Here is a 19,393-nt window from a genome sequence, read left to right as displayed (position 1 = left end):
ACAAATGAATATATTCCATTATATTTATGTATTTATAAACGAATTTATGAATTCATTCAATCTATCAGCTAGTTTACTAATTTTATCTTCAGTGGTGAAATCTGACATTTTTCAAATGGAATTTTAATTTCAGTTAGTACACTTTTAATTTTGAGAATTTCTATTTGAAGTTATCTCAATCTGACTGGTTATTCCATGATCATATTTTAAGTTTTTCTTATATTTATTTGGTGGCTTAAACAACACAAATTTATTTTCTCACAGTCTGGAAGGTGGAAGTCTGAGATCAGGGTGAAATTGTCGGGTTCCTGGTGGAAGCACTCTTCCTGGCTTGTAGACGGTACCTTCTTGCTGTGTCATCACTTGGCAGGGAGAGAGAGAGAGAGAGCTCTCTAGTGTCTCTTCTTATAAGGACATTAATCCTAACAGACCAGGGCTCCACCCTTATGACCTCATGTAACCTTAGTTACTCCCTTACTCCAAATATAGTCACATTGAGGGTTAAGGCTTCAACATATGAATTTTGGGGGGATACAATTCAGTCCATAGCACCTATTAAATTTAGTTACTTGATATCTCAGGAATGGAAAAACAAACACCACATGTACTCACTAATAATTGGGAGCTAATCAATGGGTGCACACGGGCACAAAAAGATGTAGTGGTCATAGGAAATCAATAAGGGGGAAAAGGCGAAGGAGGGTAGGGGTAAAAATCTACCTATCAGGTACAGTGAATACTCTTCAGGTGATGGGCACACTAAAAGCCCCAACTTAAGCATTATAAAAGGCACCCATGTAACAAAAACATCGTACCCCCTTAATATTTTGAAATGAGAAAAAAAAAAGATCAAAAAGAAAAAGAAAAAAATACTTAATTACTTCAATGTCCATGTCTTATATTCTAATATATGTGGTTGTAAAGGATCTATTTTTGCCTTCTGTTTTTTCTGCTTGTTCTCACAGATGATACCTTGCTTCTTAGTATGTTTTATGACTTTGTTTTACAGTGAATTACTCATTTTTGTTGGAACTTTATCTGTGGGAATTCTTGGAGGCCTGGATTGAGTTTGCATTCTTTCAGAGAGGAATTACATTTATGTCTCTCAGTCAACTACAGGCCTAACAACAAGGGACCACTTTAAATAATCCTTGGCTTGCATTTTTCCTTGTAGAAAACATTAAACCCAGATGATGATCAGTTTGTGGTTACAAATTTTCAAATGATTCTTTTCCCCAACACCCAACACCCAGGTCAGGATATACATGCACATTTTTCTTGTTGTCTCTCTTTTTTTGCAGTGTTTGCTTTTCTCATTCACCTTGCTCTGAGGGTGGAGTCCCAGCTTTTTGTGAGGGTCTCATACTTGATCCCTTGCTTTTGGTAGACTTCAGCTTCGCTTTCTGTTCTCCAAGCACCACATGAGGATTAAGGTAGGAGTTAATCCTACCTTATTCTACACTCAATTCTCGAGTGTTTGGCAGAAAACCTTAAGGTTTTCTGGGGGTTGCTCTTTTCTTGGGGTTCCTGCTTTTATATCATTTATGGCTCTGTGGATTCTTTCTGCTTTCTGTTTTCTAGAGTTCAGAGAAACAACTAAAATAACATGTGTTTTTTTAAAAAATATTTTAAATTGTCTTTTTATTGTTCAGTTGGGAAAGTATGGTAAATGATTACATTAATGGCCCCCAGAGCATTGTTTCCCTACGCCAGTGCTCCTTTACAATGTGACTTCATTGCTCCAGCTCTTGCAGTGAAGAAATGGGGTCAGTTTCTCCATCCTTTGATTCGGGGCTGGCCTATGACTTGCTTTGACCAGTAGAATGTGGTGTAAGAGACATTTGTTTTTGCTTTTCTGGAGAACTTTGAAAATCATGTGAACAAGTTCTAGATGAAAGACCACCATCTGGAGCAGAAAGATTGAGCCATCCCAGCCATCTCAGCTGAGACCACAGACATGGCAGTGAGGACATCTGAGAATGGCCGTTCTCCCCACAGCCCACCTACTAAATGTAGCTGCATGAGTGAACTCAGGTGAGACAAGCAAAAGAACCTTCCAGCCAACTCACAGAATAGTGAGAAATAATAAATCATTGCTGTTTTAAGCCACTCAGTATTGGGGTGGTTTGTCACACATCAATAGAAACTGTTACAAAGGGTTATTAGTGATATCTAATCTACCCTATTGCTGGAAAAAGATGTCCCCAGTGTTGAGTGTCGGAATCTAAAGGCGTGAGGATGGCATCCATGTTGGGTGAGGTAGGTGGGGAGTACTGAAGAGAAAGTGATTATGATGAGGGGATTGAACAAATACTATATTAAGAATAATGGGAGCCAGTTTTCTCACTGTTGGAGATGGGAGTTAGAGAAAACTAGAACGAATCTAAGGGTGTTTGAATGGATTTGGATGTGCCAATATAAATTTATGGTTTTATATATATATATATATATATAGAGAGAGAGAGAGAGAGAGAGAGATGTAAACATATGTGTGTATACATACATATGTCACCTAACTCTGTCCATTAACATGTATTGAGATAAGTCGCATCTCAAGAACAATGAGTATACCTTGTACCCAGATCTTGACTTCTAAAAACCTTTCTCCACTAAAAGGAACTATGTCTATTTGGAAAAATGTCTGGTTCAAGGGCCGGCCAAGGAACGTATCAGATGTGCTTGGAACATTTTTGGTGTCAGAAAGTTGCAAAGTGCTCAAAAAATGATGGAGACATTTCAAAAGAACATAGAAGCCAGATGAAGGGGCTCTGAGTGACCAAATATGGCATGACTTATTATCAAAATAAATAATGACAGTAATGGATTATTACCCCTTGAATAAAATAGGAGTCTAAGCATTCCTATGATATAAAAAATAAATAAATACAGTGAAAATTCGATAACACACAGAATAGTTATGTGGTATCAAAGTACCACCTCATAAATTACTTATCAATTACACACACAAAAATAGAGTAACTTCACAGTGGAGAAGCATGGCAAACACCAATTTAATCAAGTGATTAAATCACCCATCAAAATGTATCAATAACAGCAGTGATGTTTTCCTGGTATGCAGTTCTTTGCATTTCCCAGCCCCCATTCACACAGGTCATTCCAGCATCTTCCAAAGAGGTGTATTGTTTTTTAGTGCACCACCTTCATCAATGGGGCATTTACAAAGCCAATAGCCCTGACACTCTCTATTTCATAGCATTCCTTACAGGAGGTTTATTTAAAATAGTGCTGCATAGTTTACCACTGGCCCCTTTGAAGTGATGTTGGGATAGGTCAGTGTAGCCGTCAATCAACCAATATTTCAGTTTCCACTATGCACAAAATTCTCCATCTAAAAACGCTTGAGAGTGCAAAGTTGTGAGTGCTAATTCCTCACTAGGAAGCACTCTGAAATTCAACTAGGGAGAGAAGATAAATATACATACAACAATACACAGTAGCATCAGGCAATCTGTACACAATGGTGGTAGTCAAGAGAACGGGGTCACGATGGGCTTCATCATCAGAGAGACTTCATCAAGAAGTAGGGACTTGAGCTCATCCTCCAATGATGGATAGGATGTATACAAAGCAAATATTTATGTCAAGAGAAAAAATTGTAATAAAGATGCCAGGACAGGAATGCTTTAGACATTTCTGGCAGAGAGTGAAAAGGTAAGTGTGGTTAGAAGGTGACAAGGAGAAAAATGGATAAGAGGTCAGGTGAGGTGGCTCACACCTGTAATCCTAGCATTCAGGGAGGCTGAGCTTGGGAGGATCACTTGAGGTCAGGAGTTCAAGACCAACCTGAGCAAGAGCAAGACCTCCGTCTCTACTAAAAATAGAAAGAAACTAAAATGGAAAAAAAATTAGCCAGGCATGGTGGCACATCCCTGTAGCCCCAGCTACTCAGGAGGCTGAGGCAGGAGGATCGCTTGAACCCAGGAGTCTGAGGTTGCTGTGAGCTAGGCTGGTGCCATGGCACTCTATCCTGGGTAACAGAGTGAGACTCTGGGGGAAAAAAAATGATAAGAAGTTAGACCAGGAACCAGTTGTGGAGAGCCTTGAATGCATATCCTGAACAAATTTTATTAAATGGGAAGACACTGAGTCAGATTAGAGCCAGATTAGAGCCAGGGGAATGAGGATATATAGTCTTTTTGTAGACAACTCCCTAAAACCATTGGTAGGGGGAAAAATAATGAAGATGGGAGGGTGGCCCTAAAGGGTCAATTAAAATTGTTAACAACATTGGAGAAGTTGTGCATACTTGAAGGCTGAAGAAACAGTGCTAGTGGAGAGAGAAAGATGGAAGATAATAGAATAATTAGCGAAGCAAGTTTTCCAGTGAGGTGACGGGGCAGAGAGTCCGGAAGACATATGTTGATGGAGAAGGGTTATCTTTGAGAAGGAGGGAAATGACATACTCTGAGACAAGAGGAATAGAGACTGACCTAAGTGCAGACATGGACTAGTTTGAAGCAGGAAGGAGGGTAAAAGATGTGTTGTCCTGGGCTAGGCTGAGACTCAGTGGGTTCAGGGCAGCAGGTGATGAGTAGTCTGGTTTAGAAGGTGCTGGTGGTTATTTAAAGTGAGACTGATAGCTCAGAGGACAGATGGGAAGAGGCAGAAAACCTGATGAGAGCACAGACCTGCAGAGCTGATTCCATACCCAGAGCCCCATAATTAGGGACCATTTTCTACAGGTGACTTGGAGCTTTTTGTTGGGTGGATAAGTTCCTCTTACTCATACAGAGGGTGGAGACACTCCAGCCCTTTGTTTTGCCTTCCTCTATGACCTTGAAAATTTCAGGGGCTAGGATTACCTAGGTTCTCTGGCAGCACTATCCAGTGGAATTTTCTGTGATGATAGAAATGCTCTATATTTGCACTTTCCAATATGGTAGCTACTAGCCACATGTGAGTTTTGAGTGCTTGAAGTGTGGCTAGTATGATTGAAGAATTACATTTTTAAGTTTTACATAATTTAATTAATTGCTTTTATTTTATTTATTTTTTATATTTTAGAAGACAATGAAACAAGAGATCTCACTTTATTATTTATCTTTATCAAATTAATCTGGAGCATATGAGTTATACTTTGACATTATATAACAAGTTATTAATAGAAACCATAGAAACCTTATATTCTCCAATCTCCCAATCAACTTTTCTTAGATTTTTGAAGACATAAAAACAAAAATCATTTCAAATAACAGCACTCAAACACCATATACATTTGCAATGAGGTGTAGCAATTTTAAACCTCATATATTCCAGGTTTTAGCTAAAATAACCCTTACAGTTTTCTTATGTTTCTGTTAGCCTTGTTTTGGGGCTACTTTGCCTTAGTGGGAATAAAGAGAAGACAGTATTAAAATATGCTAACAATCCATACTGAGAACACAGCACAGGTGGGTTTCTAACTCCTTAGGGACATGTGGAAACCCAACACCTTCCGAGAACCCTGGTGGGTGCCCCTAGTTATTTATTTATTTTTTGAGACAAAGTCTCACTTCCGTTGCCCTGGCTGGAGTGCCGTGGCATCAGCTTAGCTCACAGCAACCTCAAACTCCTGGGCTCAAGTGATCCTCCTGCCTCAGCCTCCCTAGTAGCTGGGACTACCGGCATGTGCCACCATGCCCAGCTAATTTTATATATATATATATATAAATATATATATATATATATATTTAGTTAGCCAGTTAACTTATTTCCATTTATAGTAGAGATGGGGTCTCGCTCTTGCTCAGGCTGGTCTCAAACTCCTGACCTTGAGCAATCCACCGGTCTAGGCCTCCCAGAGTGCTAGGATTACAGGTGTGATTTAAATAGCTACAAGTGACTAATGATCCCATTCAATAGAACAGCTATTGAATGGTCCCTTTCTCCTTAACGAGGAAAGAGATAGGACCTTCTTCAGGAATAGAGGACAGCATGGGGCCAGAGAGAAGATTTTGCTGATGAGAGGAAATAGTCTTCCCAGTGATTGCTGTAGGTGAGCCCACCATGAGTAGGTTTATAATTTCAGATGCTCCATATTCTCTTCACTTTGCTCATGATGAGCAAGCTCACAAAGACCAACTATTTAGGAGATTTTTTTTTATTTTTTATTTTAAATCTTTTTATTATTTTTTTCCAGATACTTGTCCCTGTATATAGACACAAGGGAGATTTTTTAATGACGAGAATCTGAATATTCTTTCACCTTAAGGACAGTCCTGTCCTTAAATCCATACATCTGGGATACATAATTAGCTCTTCCAAGGATACTTGATGAGGAAATGTGGAAACACAGAGATTACTTTACCAAGGTCAAAGAAGCTCCTGTTCCTCTTTTGTGGTTACACAGAGAATGTCTGAAGTCCTAGAAATAGTCTTGGCTTAGAATCAGAGAGACATGGATTCACATTTTGGTCCTGGAACAAGTTATCCAACTCTTTGACTTTCCGTTTGCCATCTGTAAAATGGAAAGAACAATACCTGCCTTAAAGGATTGTTGTGGGTGTTACATATAATTAATAACTTATTCATATTTATTCCACACTTATGTGCCAGGTAATATGTTAGGTATTAGGGAAAAAAATGATGTGCAAAGAAGATAGGATTCTTGTTCCAAAAAACCTTGTTTTAGTATGGGAAGTGTCTTAGTTCCTTTTGTGTTGCTATAATAGATCTAGAGTGAGCCTAGGAGAAAGCCTAGGATCCAGAACTATGAAATGTAATGGCTAGCTAGAGGAGCATGGGTCAGCCAAGCAAAACGAGATAGAGCAGCCACAGAAGTAGGAATAGTAGCCATAGAACACGTATGGCTGGGTAATTTATAAAGAAAAGAGGGCCAGGTGCTGTGGCTCATGCCTGTAATGCTAGCACTCTGGGAGCCCAACGTGGGAGGATTGCTTGAGCTCAGGAGTTCAAGACCAGTCTGAGCAAGAGTAAGACCCCTATAAATAGAAAGAAATTAGTGAAACAACTAAAAATGGAAAAAATTAGCTAGGCACGGTAGTGCGTGCCTGTAGTCCCAGCTACCTGGGAGGCCGAGGCAGGAAGATCCCTTGAGACCAGGAGTTTGAAGTTGCTGTGAGGTAGGCTGATGCCATGGCACTCTAGTCCAGGCAACAGAGTGAGACTCTGTCTCAAAAAAAAAAAAAAAGAAAGAAATAAAGAAAGAAAGAAAATAAAAAGAAAAAAAGAAAAGAGGTTTATCTGACTTATAGTTCTACAGGCTGGGAAGTTCAAGAGCATGGTGCTAGCTTCTGGTGAGGGCTTTCCTGCTGTGTCAGAACATGGTGGAAGCTCAAAGGGGAAATGAACATGTGTGAAGGGGCCCAACATGAAAAGCATCCTTGCTTTATAGCAACCTGTTCTTGTGGGAATTAATCCAGTTTAGTGAGAACAAGAAGTCCCTATTGCAAGAACAGCACCAAGGCACTCATGAGGTATCCACTCCCATAACCCAAACACCTTCCATTAGGCCCCACCTCTTAAGGTTCCACCTCTCAACATTGTTACATCAGTAATTAAATTTCAACATGAGTTTTGAGGAGGACAAACCATATCCAAACAATAGCAGGGAGGTAGGCATTAATCAAATAATCATACAAGTATATACTATATTTTTATAATATAATTATATGTTATATAAAATTACAGATTGTGATAAGTCCAGGAAGGGAGAGTAAAGGTGAAGTGATGTTTGAAATATATCTGCAGATTTTTTGACACTCTCCCTCTAAAAGGCAGAATCTAATTCCACCCCCCACCCCAATTGGAGCCAATCTTAGTGACTCACTTCTAACAAATAGAATATGCCAAAAGTCATGCTATGTGGCTTCTGAGGCTGGTTCATACAGAAAGATACAGCTTCTGCTCACTCTCTCTCACTCTCCTTCCCTCGCTCTCTCTCCCCCTCAATGCTTGACTTTGCAATCAAGTCAACATGCTGTGGGGAAGCCCAGGAAATATGGAGAGGCCCACGTAGAGGGGAAGCTCTCATCAACAGCCAATACCAACTTGCCAGCCACACAAGTGAGCAGTCTTGAAGTGGAAACTACAATCCCAGTCAAACCTTCAGATAACTGCATTCCTGGCTAACATCTGACTGGAGTCCCTTGAGAAACCACATGCCAGAACCACCTAGCCATGCCATTCTCAGACACAAAAATGGTGAGAAATAATAAATGGTGATTACTATCTTAAGACATTAAGTTTTGGAGAGATTTGTTACCCAGCATTAGATAATTAATACAATAGAAAACCAGGAGATAAAGTCTGGGGAATCAGGAAAGACTTGCTCAGTGAGATAACATTTGAGCCAATCACAGGAGAGGAATTAATTAGCTAAGAGGGGAGAAGGTATTCCAAGGAGCTATACTAACATACACAAGGGCCCTGTGGGCAAATGATAAATTGGAGGAATTAAAAGTTATCTAGTGTGGGAGGAACACATCATTGGGAGGGAGAGATACAAGGTGTCTGAAAAAGTGGGAGGGGGGAGGGTTAGATCATTGCAGTCCCTAGGAAGACTTTTTTTTCTAAATATGATAGAATGTTCTTGAAGGGTGTTCATCAGGTAGGGGTATATCAAGCCTGACATCTAGGTTTCTGGTGACTTCCCAGATATGGAAAATATCTGAGAGGGATCATGTTTGTAGTGGAAGACCATGGTTTTGGACAGGTTGTTCGAGAGACTTTTGAGATACCCAGATGGTGATATCAAGCAAGAGATTAGATATACTGATCTGTGGTTCCAAAGAGAGATATGGGTTACATGTGCATGTTTGGAAGGCAACAGCAAACAAATAGTAACAGAAACCAAAGCAGTGAATAGCTTAGCTGAAGACAGGATCCAGAGTGAGCCTAGGAGAAAGCCTAGGATCCAGAACTATGAAATGTAATGGCTAGCTAGAGGAGCATGGGTCAGCCAAGCAAAACGAGATAGAGCAGCCACAGAAGTAGGAATAAAGTGAGTAGATTGCCTCAGGGAGGTGGTGGGCAGTCATGTCACATAATCCAAGTAAGACGGGGTGGATGAAAGGTCCATTGAACTAGCTACACTGAGTCATGAAAGCCAGAACAACTGTTTTGATGCAATAAGTGATAGGTGCAGAAGCTCATTTGGAGAGGGTTGAGAAGTAAGCCAGAGGTAAAGAAATAGAGGCAATGAGGCCAGACAATTCCTTCCAGAAGCTTTGCTGGAAAGGGTGGGGAGTGCAGTAGCTGAGGATGAGGTTAGAATAACAGAAAGTTATTTTGTGTTGTTGTTTTTAAGATGGGAGAGAGATTATGAGCGTTTGAATGCCGATGGAAAAGATCCAGTACAGAGTGAAGTTGAAGACCTGGAAGAGAGAAAAAACTATGTGTACAGAAAGGAGTATGAAAACATGAGAAGGGGTGAGACTCACAACCAGGTGAAGCCCCTGGCACATGGGAGACGTTTGAATACTGACAGCTCTCTTTAACATGGACTTTTAACTTAAAAAACAAAATTGTGAAATGTAACAGATAGGTAGAAAAGAATGCTGAAAACAAATACATAGCTTAATAAATCATTATAGTGAACATTCATGTGTCCAGACAAAAATAAAACATTACCAACTGTCCAGAACCCCCTACCCATGTTTCCCTTTTTAATCACAACACCTCCCTCTAGTGATAAGTGCTACCCTAGATTTATTGGTAATTACTTCCTGTTCTACCTAGTTTCCCTCTTGCTTTTTAAATGTGTATCCCTAAATAATGTTAAATTTTGCTTGTTTTTGAACTTTATATAAACATGATTATACTATATGGATTCTTTTACTTTCTACTTCTTTTACTCAATCTTGTATTTTTAGGATTCATCCTGTTATTTATTGTATGTAGCTGTTGTTCATTCATTTTCATCCCTATATGGTATTCCATTGCATTATTCTATCACAATTCATTTATCCTTTCTACCATTAGTGGGCACTGGGTTCTTTCTTGTTTGGGTTTATCACAAAAATGCCCAATGAATATTCTTGTATCTGTGTCCTGGTGTACACATGTCTGGACTTTTCTAGGGTGTATTGCTAAGAATGGAACCTCTGGGCTGGGTGCGGTGGCTCACGCCTGTAATCTTAGCACTCTGGGAGGCCGAGGTGGGTGGACTGCTCGAGGTCAGGAGTTCGAAAGCAGCCTGAGCAAGAGCCAGACCCCGTCTCCACTATAAATAGAAAGAAATTAATTGGCCAACTAATATATATAGAAAAAATTAGCCGGGCATGGTGATGCATGCCTATAGTCCCAGCTACTCGGGAGACTGAGGCAGCAGGATTCCTTGAGCCCAGGAGCTTGAGGTTGCTGTGAGCTAGGCTGATGCCGTGGCACTCACTCTAGACTGGGCAACAAAGCGAGACTGTCTCAAAAAAAAAAAAAAAAAAAAAGAATGGAACTTCTGGGTCACAAAGTATACATATCTTCAACTTCAGTAGCTAATACCAGACTTTTCCAAAGTGGTTGTACCAGTTCATACCTCTATAAGAAAAGGTGCTCAACCTAATTAGAATTAAGGTAAATTGTCTCATTATTATGAACACAGCTTTACTTGTCTTCCAAAGCAGTATCTCCCAGAGCCATGTGCTTCCTAGGGGTAAGTTCTAACACACTGGCTCTCCTTTCTAGCTTCAGGCTGACTCAGAGGTTGTCTCAGCAGGATTTGTTACCATCACGTGGATCCCTGTCAAGTTAGCGTCTTCCTTGCTAAGACTTGGGGGAACACACGCTCTCGTACCATTAGCGTTACACATGATTGTTGACTCTCAGGATAGGTCACCCCGCAGGTGGTTAATCTTTTTGTCCAGCATAGTGTGTGCTGCCTTTGGGCAGCTGAGTGGAAGGCTAAGAGCATGACATCTGGAGCTGCACTGTCTGGGTCTGCATTCCTGCTCTCTACTTACTAGTTATGTGACCTTGATCAAGTTATCTCACCTCTCTGATCCTCAATGTGTTCACCTATAAAATGAGAATAACAACAGTACCTACCTCATAGGGGAGCTGTGGGGCTCAAATGAGGTAATACATGGAAAGTATTTAAAACAGCGCCTGGCATCTTATTGCTATGATTTATATCCATTTTAGCTTTGGCAACAGTAGAGGTCAGAGGTTATGAGCATAGGTTAAAAACATGAGTCAGATGGAATTCAGGTTCTGGCTCTGCTCTCTCCTGGTTATGTTACCATGAGCAAGTCATATAATCTCCCTACATCTCAGTTCCTCATCAGTATATGTTGGGGGTAACAATTGCTACCTTACACAGGTGCCGTAAGAATTGAGATGGCAAATGCAAAATGCTGAGTGCTGAGTATGGATGCAATACATGGTAGCTGCTGTCACTTTAGCAGGTGGCAGCTACTCTTCCTGCCCTCAGACACTGGTGGTGAACAGCTCATGGGCCCTAAACTCATATGTCCTATAGATGGTGGCTGGGGAGACTGAAAAAACGTGTGGAGCAGATAAAGTGGAGTGATGACAAAGACAGTCACTTACCATTTCTGTGCAGGTCTTCGGCAGGGTATACTTAGCTGAATGAATCCCGGTGTACCTTTTAGGGGCTCAGACAGGTAGGCATCACCAGTAACAAACATATGCTGGTAACTAAGACGGAGTACAAGCAGTGTGTCTGGAGCAAGGAGCTTCAGTGGTCCTATGGAAGAAATATCTAGTTTAGCAGCCTTCTTGGAGGAAAAAGTCTTAAAGATGAGTCTCAATACATGTGTTTGTAGCTGGGAGAAGTTGGAGAAAGTACTGGTCAGGAAGTCACAGCATGTTATGAAGAGCTTTAAATCCCAGGCCAGGGAATTTTTCCTTAATTCAGTAAGGCACAGGGAGGCATTATATTGCAAGGTGACTGAAAGATGTTCAGGTGTACTGGGCCAACAAATAGTAGTTTAGAAACCCAACCAGTTGCTGGCACTGCCATTGAACTTTATCTGGTGCTTTCTGAAGATGATATTTGGAGAGAGATATGCCTAGTATTAATGCCAAATCGATTATGTGTTTTCTAACATGTCTCCAAAACCCAGTGCCAAAGTGGCTGGGTTTATTATTGTAAACCTCACTGTATCACCTTACTATTGCCTAGGAACTAGAGATGAAGTGCACTTGTACTTGACTGTGGTATGAATACCAACACAGGTGGCAAAATTGTCTTGAACTAAATACAGGCACAACACAAGTGAGTGCAAGTAAGACTGGGGAAATCTGAACAAGATCGGTGGATTGCATCAGTGTCAATATTCTGATTGTGATATTCTATTATAGTTTTGGAAGACATTACCTGCGGGGAGAACTGGACAAAGTGAACAAAGGATTTCTCTGTTATTATTTTTTCTTTTACAACTGCACATTGACTCTTCAATTACCTCAACAAAAATTTAAATTAAACCTGCATTAGTAAAAGTTATGTTTTGTAGAAAATGTGCTGCAGTGAGTCACATTGTATTTTCCTCAGTTACTCATATTTAGCGATTCCTGGTGCACAACATAGGCGCCGTTATTTATCATTTATCCTGGGGCCCCAACTGGAAAAGCAAAGTGTCCAGAAGGAAAGAGATCCATTGTGCAGGAATTGCTTTGCGACTTTCAGTGTAATTGAAAATTACACTTATCTAAAACTTTAGACAGTTCTGTTCCCAGTGGGTCAACTTTAGCCCTGTTTTCTGATTTATCGACAGGGTCTACTATGTCTCTTTAGCGCCGTCATCTCCAGGGTTGAAATTACTCTTTTATTATTGAAATGAAGTTTCTAGACAAGGAAAGTAGTTGCGGGATAGAGCATTTTACAGATTCGGAAGTTCTTAGCGGATCTCTAACTTTCGAAAACGAGAACCGGCGAACTTAGTTTAAGTGCCTTGGAGAAGACGACAGTGCTAGCAGGGCAGGATTATGATGAAGTCTGTAATTATTCTTTTCTGCTATGCAGAAGGTTCTCCTTCCCAACAGGAGGACAGACGTCGACTTGAGCGAGAGCTGCGAACTTTCATAAAGTGAAAGGGAAGAGGGAAAGAAATGGCAGCCTGGAGTCTGCCGGGGAAGGCGTCCGCCGCACTGGAGAAAAACCACCTGAATGTCCAGGAAAGACACTGCCCTTCCCCACACTCGGAGACTTCCGCGAGTCCGGGAGCGCTCAGGGCGCCGTCCGCGCTTCCGCCTCCCGGATTAGGGAAACTGAGGCACGGCAGGCGCGGCGCCAGCCCCCAAGAGGAAACCCAAGCTTCCACAGCTCTCCGCGCGGGCGCAGGCACCTCCGAGCCACCCTGCGCGCGTCCGCCCCGCCCCAGCTCGGGACAAAGCCCGGAGCCCGCGCCGGGAGGGGGAGGGCGCTGCCCCGCGCGCCGCGCTCCCCCGTGGGCGCGAGACTCCGCCCCGCCGCCCCTCCGTGGGGAGCCGGCGCCCTAACAGCGAAGCGGCCGAGCCGGCCCGCCCCGAATCCCCATGACGTCACCCGCGGCGGCAGGCCCCGCCCCCGGTCCCGGGCGGCAGGCCGCATGACGTCACCGAGGCCCCACCCCTCCGGAGCGAGTTCGGTCCCGGCGTTCATTTCATTCCTGTCCTCATTCCGAACATTCTTAGCATCGCTCGCGCCGCGCCGCGCCGCCCGAGCCGAGCCGAGCCTCTGCAGCCGCCGCCGCGGCCCCGCCGCCCGCCGCGGGCGCCCACCAAGCACTTTGCAGACTCGCTTCCACCCTGCGGGCCATTCCGCGCGGCGGGGCCCGGGCCCGGGGCGGCGCGCCGGGGGACAGGCCATGCAGTGACGCCCCCCACCCCCTCCACCTTTGCCCAGAGCGCGGGCAGTAGCCCAGCGCGCCCAGCCGGCCCGGGGCAGGAGCGGTGCTAGGCAGGGGCGGGGTGGCCCGGCCCGGGATCGGGAGCCGGGGAAGGAGCCGGGCACCGAGCAGAGGGCGGGGGACGCGGCGCCGAAGTTTGCATCGCACTCGCGGGGCGCCGCGGCGGCTCTCTCGGCCGAGGTAAGTTGGCGCGCGGGGCGGATGCGGGGGTGCGGGGAGCGCACGGGCGGCGGGCGGCGGGGCCGGGCAGCGCGTCCCGCGCGGGCCGCTCTTTCTCTGCGGGCTGGGCTTTGTGTGAGGCCGACGGGCGGGCACGCGGAGGGCCGTGGCCGGGCCCCGCGCCCGCCTCCCCGCGCCCCTCCGAGGTGCGCGGCCGGGCGCCGCCGCGCGAGTTGCCGGGACGCCAAGTTGGGCCGCGCGCTGGGAGCCCGCGCGGCAACAGGCTGCCCCCGGCGGCGGCCCCGGAGGCGCCCGGCCGGCCCGCCGCGCCCCCCGCCGCGCCCCCCGCGCGCCCCCTCTCCGCCGCCCGCTCGCGCGCACACGCACACACCCTCGGGCGCTTCTCGCGCGGTGCTCCGGGGAGCCAGAAGTTCGGAGCGAGCGCGGGCGGGTGAACCGCCGCCGCCGCCGCCGCCTCGGAGCCCGGAGCCGGCCCGACCCCCCCCCCCCCGCCGCCCCCCGGTCGCCCACGGGCGCCGGGGCCCCCGAGGCCGGCCCGGGGTCTGCGCCGAGTAGCGCCGCCGGCGGGGGCTCGCTCCTTCTTCCCAAAGATGAAAGAGGGAACGGTCGTCTTTGCCGCTTCTCCAGGACTGTTGCTGCCGCCGCCGCCGCCGCTTCATTGCACATTCAAGTGGAAAATTTTCAGGAGTCAGCAGAAACATTGTGTCCAAAAAGGACTGAGTCGCTGTTACCACCAAACCCTGGAGGAGACTCTCCCTGGAAAACTTCCCTTCGGTAGGAAATACAGAGGGATTTGTTTATTGGAAAAGAAATGATCCCCAGGAGGGGAGAAAATCAGGGTACACTTCCATTCTTTGTTCGTAGCAGCAGCACTTGTTTTCAAAGTCCAGAGGCCCACTTTAAAGAAAGTTCAACTTCTATGAGTTTCCTTAAAAAAATACGTTTGTATTTTTTAAAAAACCAAAGCAACATATTTAATGAGTCAAAAATAATGATAGGCTCACACCTCCCTTATCTTTCTGATGGGAAATAAAATCCAGATCAGAATTTTCTTTGCTTTTTGTCTTTCTCTTTAAAGATTTATTTAAAGTTGAATGGTGTCACTGTATAAAAATATTTATGAAACAATGAAATACCAGCCACCGGCGTTTCTCAGGAGGCTTGTTAACTTCTTAGAAGCAAGTGGCTTCCTGTGATTTGCAGAAATAAAAATTTACCTCCGTGAGCTCTGGAAACTTACAGACAGATGATGTTCCCGGAGCAGGCAATGTAAAAAGGCCGTATTTCAAAACAGTGCCTTGGAAGGACTGGTCTGTAAAATAAAGCCTGTCAGATTTCAAAATACTAAAAATAGAAAAATAAAAAAAATAAAAACACTACAGGTATTGCAAAGGAGCAAAACACTATCAGTTCGTGACAATCGCAAGTTTCTGTCTCTCCATCGTCCACCTTGATTATTTTTTGAAGTCTGGGAGGTCTGATTGCTTGGGATGTGCCGGGTGCTTGCAGTGGTTACCTGCTTAGACACATCCCTCCCGGTAGGGAGGAGTGATCCGCTGTATTGTGAGAGCGGGCTTGGGCTCCTTTCTCTGAAGCCTGCGGTGAATCTTGCTGGCCTCTTATGGTGGGGCTTCTCTGCCAGGGTGCTCTGAGGCTAAGGTTGGAGAACAGTTCAGGCTGTGCAGGGTGCTTCGTCCTTTCACTGCTAGGGCTGTGCACTTCTGTAAATAGCAGGGTCCTTGGGCCTAAGCACATCTGAATGCTTTTAAGGGCCAGACATAGATCCAACTTTGGTAAGAATCTTTCCCCTTTAGAAGGAAATAGTAGAATTAATTACAAAGTGACTCGGGAAAGACAAATGGATTAGTTGAACCTTTGTCAACCGTGAGCTTTTGAATTGTTGATTATTTGGGGGGGAGGGAAGGCTTATTTTTCTAATCTCATTATTTCCATAAATGGTCACAGATATTTTTGTTTAGTATTTCTTTGTATGTGTAATTCTGTGTTGAACTCTCAGGTTTCAGATTTTAAACAGAGTTTACAGTTCTTTTTATTTATTGTTGGTATAAAAAAATGAACTGATAAGCTGTATCTATTACCAGTTCTAGCTGATGGTGTAAAAGTGCCAAAGTAGACCATTTTATTTTTTACTTTAGCGGCATTATTTGATCCGCATTTTTTAGGGGGAATATTAGAATTTTTTTTTTAACAAGTTTGAAACAAAACCAATGTGACTCTTTGCCTTGACAATAAGAAAATTTATAAGAAACACTCTTTGTGTAAATTCCTTCTCTGTGTGATTCTTTATGAAGTAATGAATTCCAGGGAACATGCCTGAGAGAGATTATTGGAAGTTTTTTTTTTTTTTTGCCTGCCTTTTCCCAAAACAAAAATGAGGACGCACCACGACATATACTTAATGAAATTTAATTTAAAGAGGGAGGACATCTTAGCTTACTTTGAACCAGACTGAAATGAATTTCTCACTGAGAGGCTTTTCCTTGCATTGTGGTACAATATGTGCCTAGGCCCCAGCAGCAAGCTAATTATACAGAAGGGCGGATTGGGGAGGGCGGTTTGGGGGGGTCAGTTTCCTCCTCCCCTTCTCATTTCCTCTCTCTCCCCCTATTTGCTTTATACAGCAAGAATTATATTTATGTACTCAACTTTGGAGACTGGCGTTTCCTTTGATTTAGAAAGAGGACAGATAACTCATAAGAAAAAAAATGTTGGAGTTTTTTCCTGCTTGAGCTTCAGCAATTTATAAACAATTTTGAATTTTGTTGTTTTCTAACAATACAGAGTAGCAAATATAAGGGCATTTTTTAAAGGAAAGTTTGGAAAGAATATACTTACAGTGTATCATCTGTGTTTAGATCGTATTTGTTGTCACATTTCAGCAGAAAAGTATGTAACCTGAGCACTTTAGAGAATGTAGATCCCAAATGTTAAATAGACCTTTGAAGATATGAGCCGTGCCAGTAACAGTGTTTTAAGGTCTTTTGCTTCTGAGATGGATTGAACTCTTACACATGGTGGTGGTATAAGAACCTGCACATCTGTGGGATTACTTTTCTCTCTAATCTCATGGTTATTATGTGTTAATTGTGAGCATAATTATACTACCTGCAAATGAAAATTGTGTTGTCTTATCACTTAAAAGGTTAGTGCAAATAACTGTGTGTATGACCCAAGGGACTTAAAAATGACCATGCTCACACACAGACAGTATGTGATAATACTTTTAAGTTTATATTTTAGGCATTTTTTCTTGTTCCCAATAGAGATCTTGTGAAAGGAAAAATAGGTATATGTTACTGAGTGAAAGCTGTATTTAGAGGTTAAATCTGTTTAGTGATACAACTTTTAGGGTCTGTTTTCTCCAAAGACTGAAAAATACTGGCCAAAGCAACGTCCAACTTTCTCTGTAGAACTGCAAGAAAATCCAAGCCAACCTTTCTGTTAAATGCGGGCATTACAACTTCTCCTTTGGAGTTCAGTGACTGGAACTGCAGACTGCTAATGTCCTACTTCTGAACTCAGCAAGAAAAATATAAGGCTTATTCCCCTTTGACAAACTTGGACTCAGCTGCTGGGCGACTTGGGGACTGACTGATGGCTGGCACAATTTTTTTATAGCTGCGTGGTGCTTTTTCTTAATTTTATCTGTAGAAGACACAGATTACCTTGGGATATTTAAATTAGATCCCAAATCGTGTTTGAACGCCCGTGATATATATTTTATTTTTTCATATTCATAGAGGTGATAAAATCAAGTAGTTCAGGTCCATCGTAAGCACCTAATGTTTCAGGGTTGGGCTTTTTGACAGATACCTAATTCAGACCCTGTTGTATTGCAGTTATTGTGTACATCTGAAATTAGGGAAGTTCGGAGCCTTCCCTCTTGGGATAGTTTGTGGAATGCTAGAATATTTGGATTTAAATATTTGGAGTGTTTTTCTGTGGGCTTTTATTTTGTTGCAAAGCTGTGAACGATTGAATCCTCAGTCTGTAAGATTTGCATTATAAGCTTCCTTGACCCTGTTCCATATTTGAAATTGGGGTTGAAATTTGACCATTTATTCAGATGTATTGAGGCTTTGTAGTGGTGCAGAATAAGAATTTCAAAATATGTGTTTTTATTTTAGTCAAAGCAAATGGGATGCCCTGGTGGGTGGGTTTTCTAGACAATATTTCTTACACTGTATGTTACTCTCCACTCTTGAGCTCTTTTTTGTCTACTGACTTTTTGCGTAGTTGGGAGGATTCTCAAAAAATTAGTTTTCATAGTCTGGGAGTCTTGGCTAACTGTGAAACCCACTGGTCTCTCTTCTGATTGGATAATGGGGTGTGTGTGTGTGTGTGTGTGTGTGTGTGTGTGTGTGTTTGTAGGGGGGTCCTCTTAAGAGGCTGTCTTTTTTCTACTTTTGTGGCAGGCCAAGGGAGGGCTGTGTTGCCCGCCCCTCTTCCAACCCCCATTGTTTAAAATGAGTATTTACTATTATTCTACTGCAATGCTTTCTGCCCTTTTTCATGATTCACATTCGTTTTTAAGGCTCTTTCTTAGGATTTCATTAGCAGTTTTCGGCAGGGCCCTGGAAAATGGGTTCAAAAGAAAAAGCGAGTGTATTGATGAACAAGTTAAGTATCCGTCATGTCCAGTGGGAAATTCTTGTTGCATCTGACAGGTTTAGATGGTGACTGAAACACCATTGACTTGGGGATATACAACAATGATGTGTACTGTTGTCTTTACTGATACATAAACTGAAAAACTGCTGCTAATGGTGGGAAATGTTAATTATGTGAGAACATATTGAACTTACATTCTCTGGCATGAACTTTAAAAAAAAAATGCATCAACTGTGCTGCTTTTTTTTTTTTTATAGGCACAGCTTTCTAATTATCATAATTCAGTTCAGCTCTGCTCTTGGATGGTGTTCAAGTGCAATCTCAATTTAACTTGAAAGGAGATTTTTTTTTTTAACTGAGAATGTTTAAGAAAATTTGAAAAGTTCATCTAAGAATGTTGTCTACTTAGGTGTGGGTAAATTGGGGGGAATGAAATGAGTGCCTTTCTGGAATAGTTCAGTAGATCTGAATGTTAAGAGAGATACTGTTTGCCCTTTTTTGCTTTGCACTGTATCCAAACCTGCATCTTGTGTAATTTTGTGTAACCTGATACTGCATGCTGCTGAGTTCTCTTTGAAAACTGGTGTCTTTTCTCTAATAGATAAACTAAATAAATGAATATTTTTTATTACCATCTGCAAAGACAGGAAAGTCTCTGAGTAGAAAGAAAGAAATGTAGAATTCATTTGATGAAAATCACTGTTAATCTTTTATTTTAACCAAGCCTTTGGGAGGGGATTGCCTTATCCGTTCCTTCTTTCCACTGTGACTTGATG

At 42.9% G+C, this 19,393-nt stretch overlaps 1 protein-coding gene and 1 long non-coding RNA gene across 9 annotated transcripts in view; one reads left to right on the top strand and one right to left on the bottom strand.

Moving 5' to 3' along the window:
- Window positions 1-5,897: 5,897 nt before the first annotated feature.
- On the bottom strand, window positions 5,898-13,518 carry LOC105859949 (uncharacterized). Its single transcript, XR_001148758.2, has 3 exons — window positions 12,832-13,518; window positions 11,506-11,662; window positions 5,898-6,457 (listed from the first exon to the last, which is right to left on the bottom strand). It is a non-coding gene; the product is annotated as an uncharacterized LOC105859949 (long non-coding RNA).
- Window positions 13,519-13,689: 171 nt separating this feature from the next.
- The window catches only part of TEAD1 (TEA domain transcription factor 1), a 261,349-nt gene continuing 255,645 nt past the window's right edge, over window positions 13,690-19,393 (top strand). The window contains exons 1-2 of one of the 8 annotated variants that reach the window (XM_012744244.3): window positions 13,812-13,985; window positions 14,613-14,759. The gene's annotated coding sequence lies outside the window, so the exon portion shown is untranslated. Of the gene's footprint in view, window positions 13,986-14,500; window positions 14,760-19,393 lie in introns of those variants that run through there. The other 7 variants (XM_012744245.3, XM_076002163.1, XM_076002165.1 and 4 more) reach the window with 7 other exon arrangements.

Source organism: Microcebus murinus, chromosome 4, assembly GCF_040939455.1.
Source record: "Microcebus murinus isolate Inina chromosome 4, M.murinus_Inina_mat1.0, whole genome shotgun sequence".
In the NCBI taxonomy this organism is placed as follows: Eukaryota; Metazoa; Chordata; class Mammalia; order Primates; family Cheirogaleidae; genus Microcebus; species Microcebus murinus.
The sequence above is the reverse complement of the archived record's forward strand: the minus strand, read 5'-3'. Positions and strand labels throughout refer to the sequence as shown.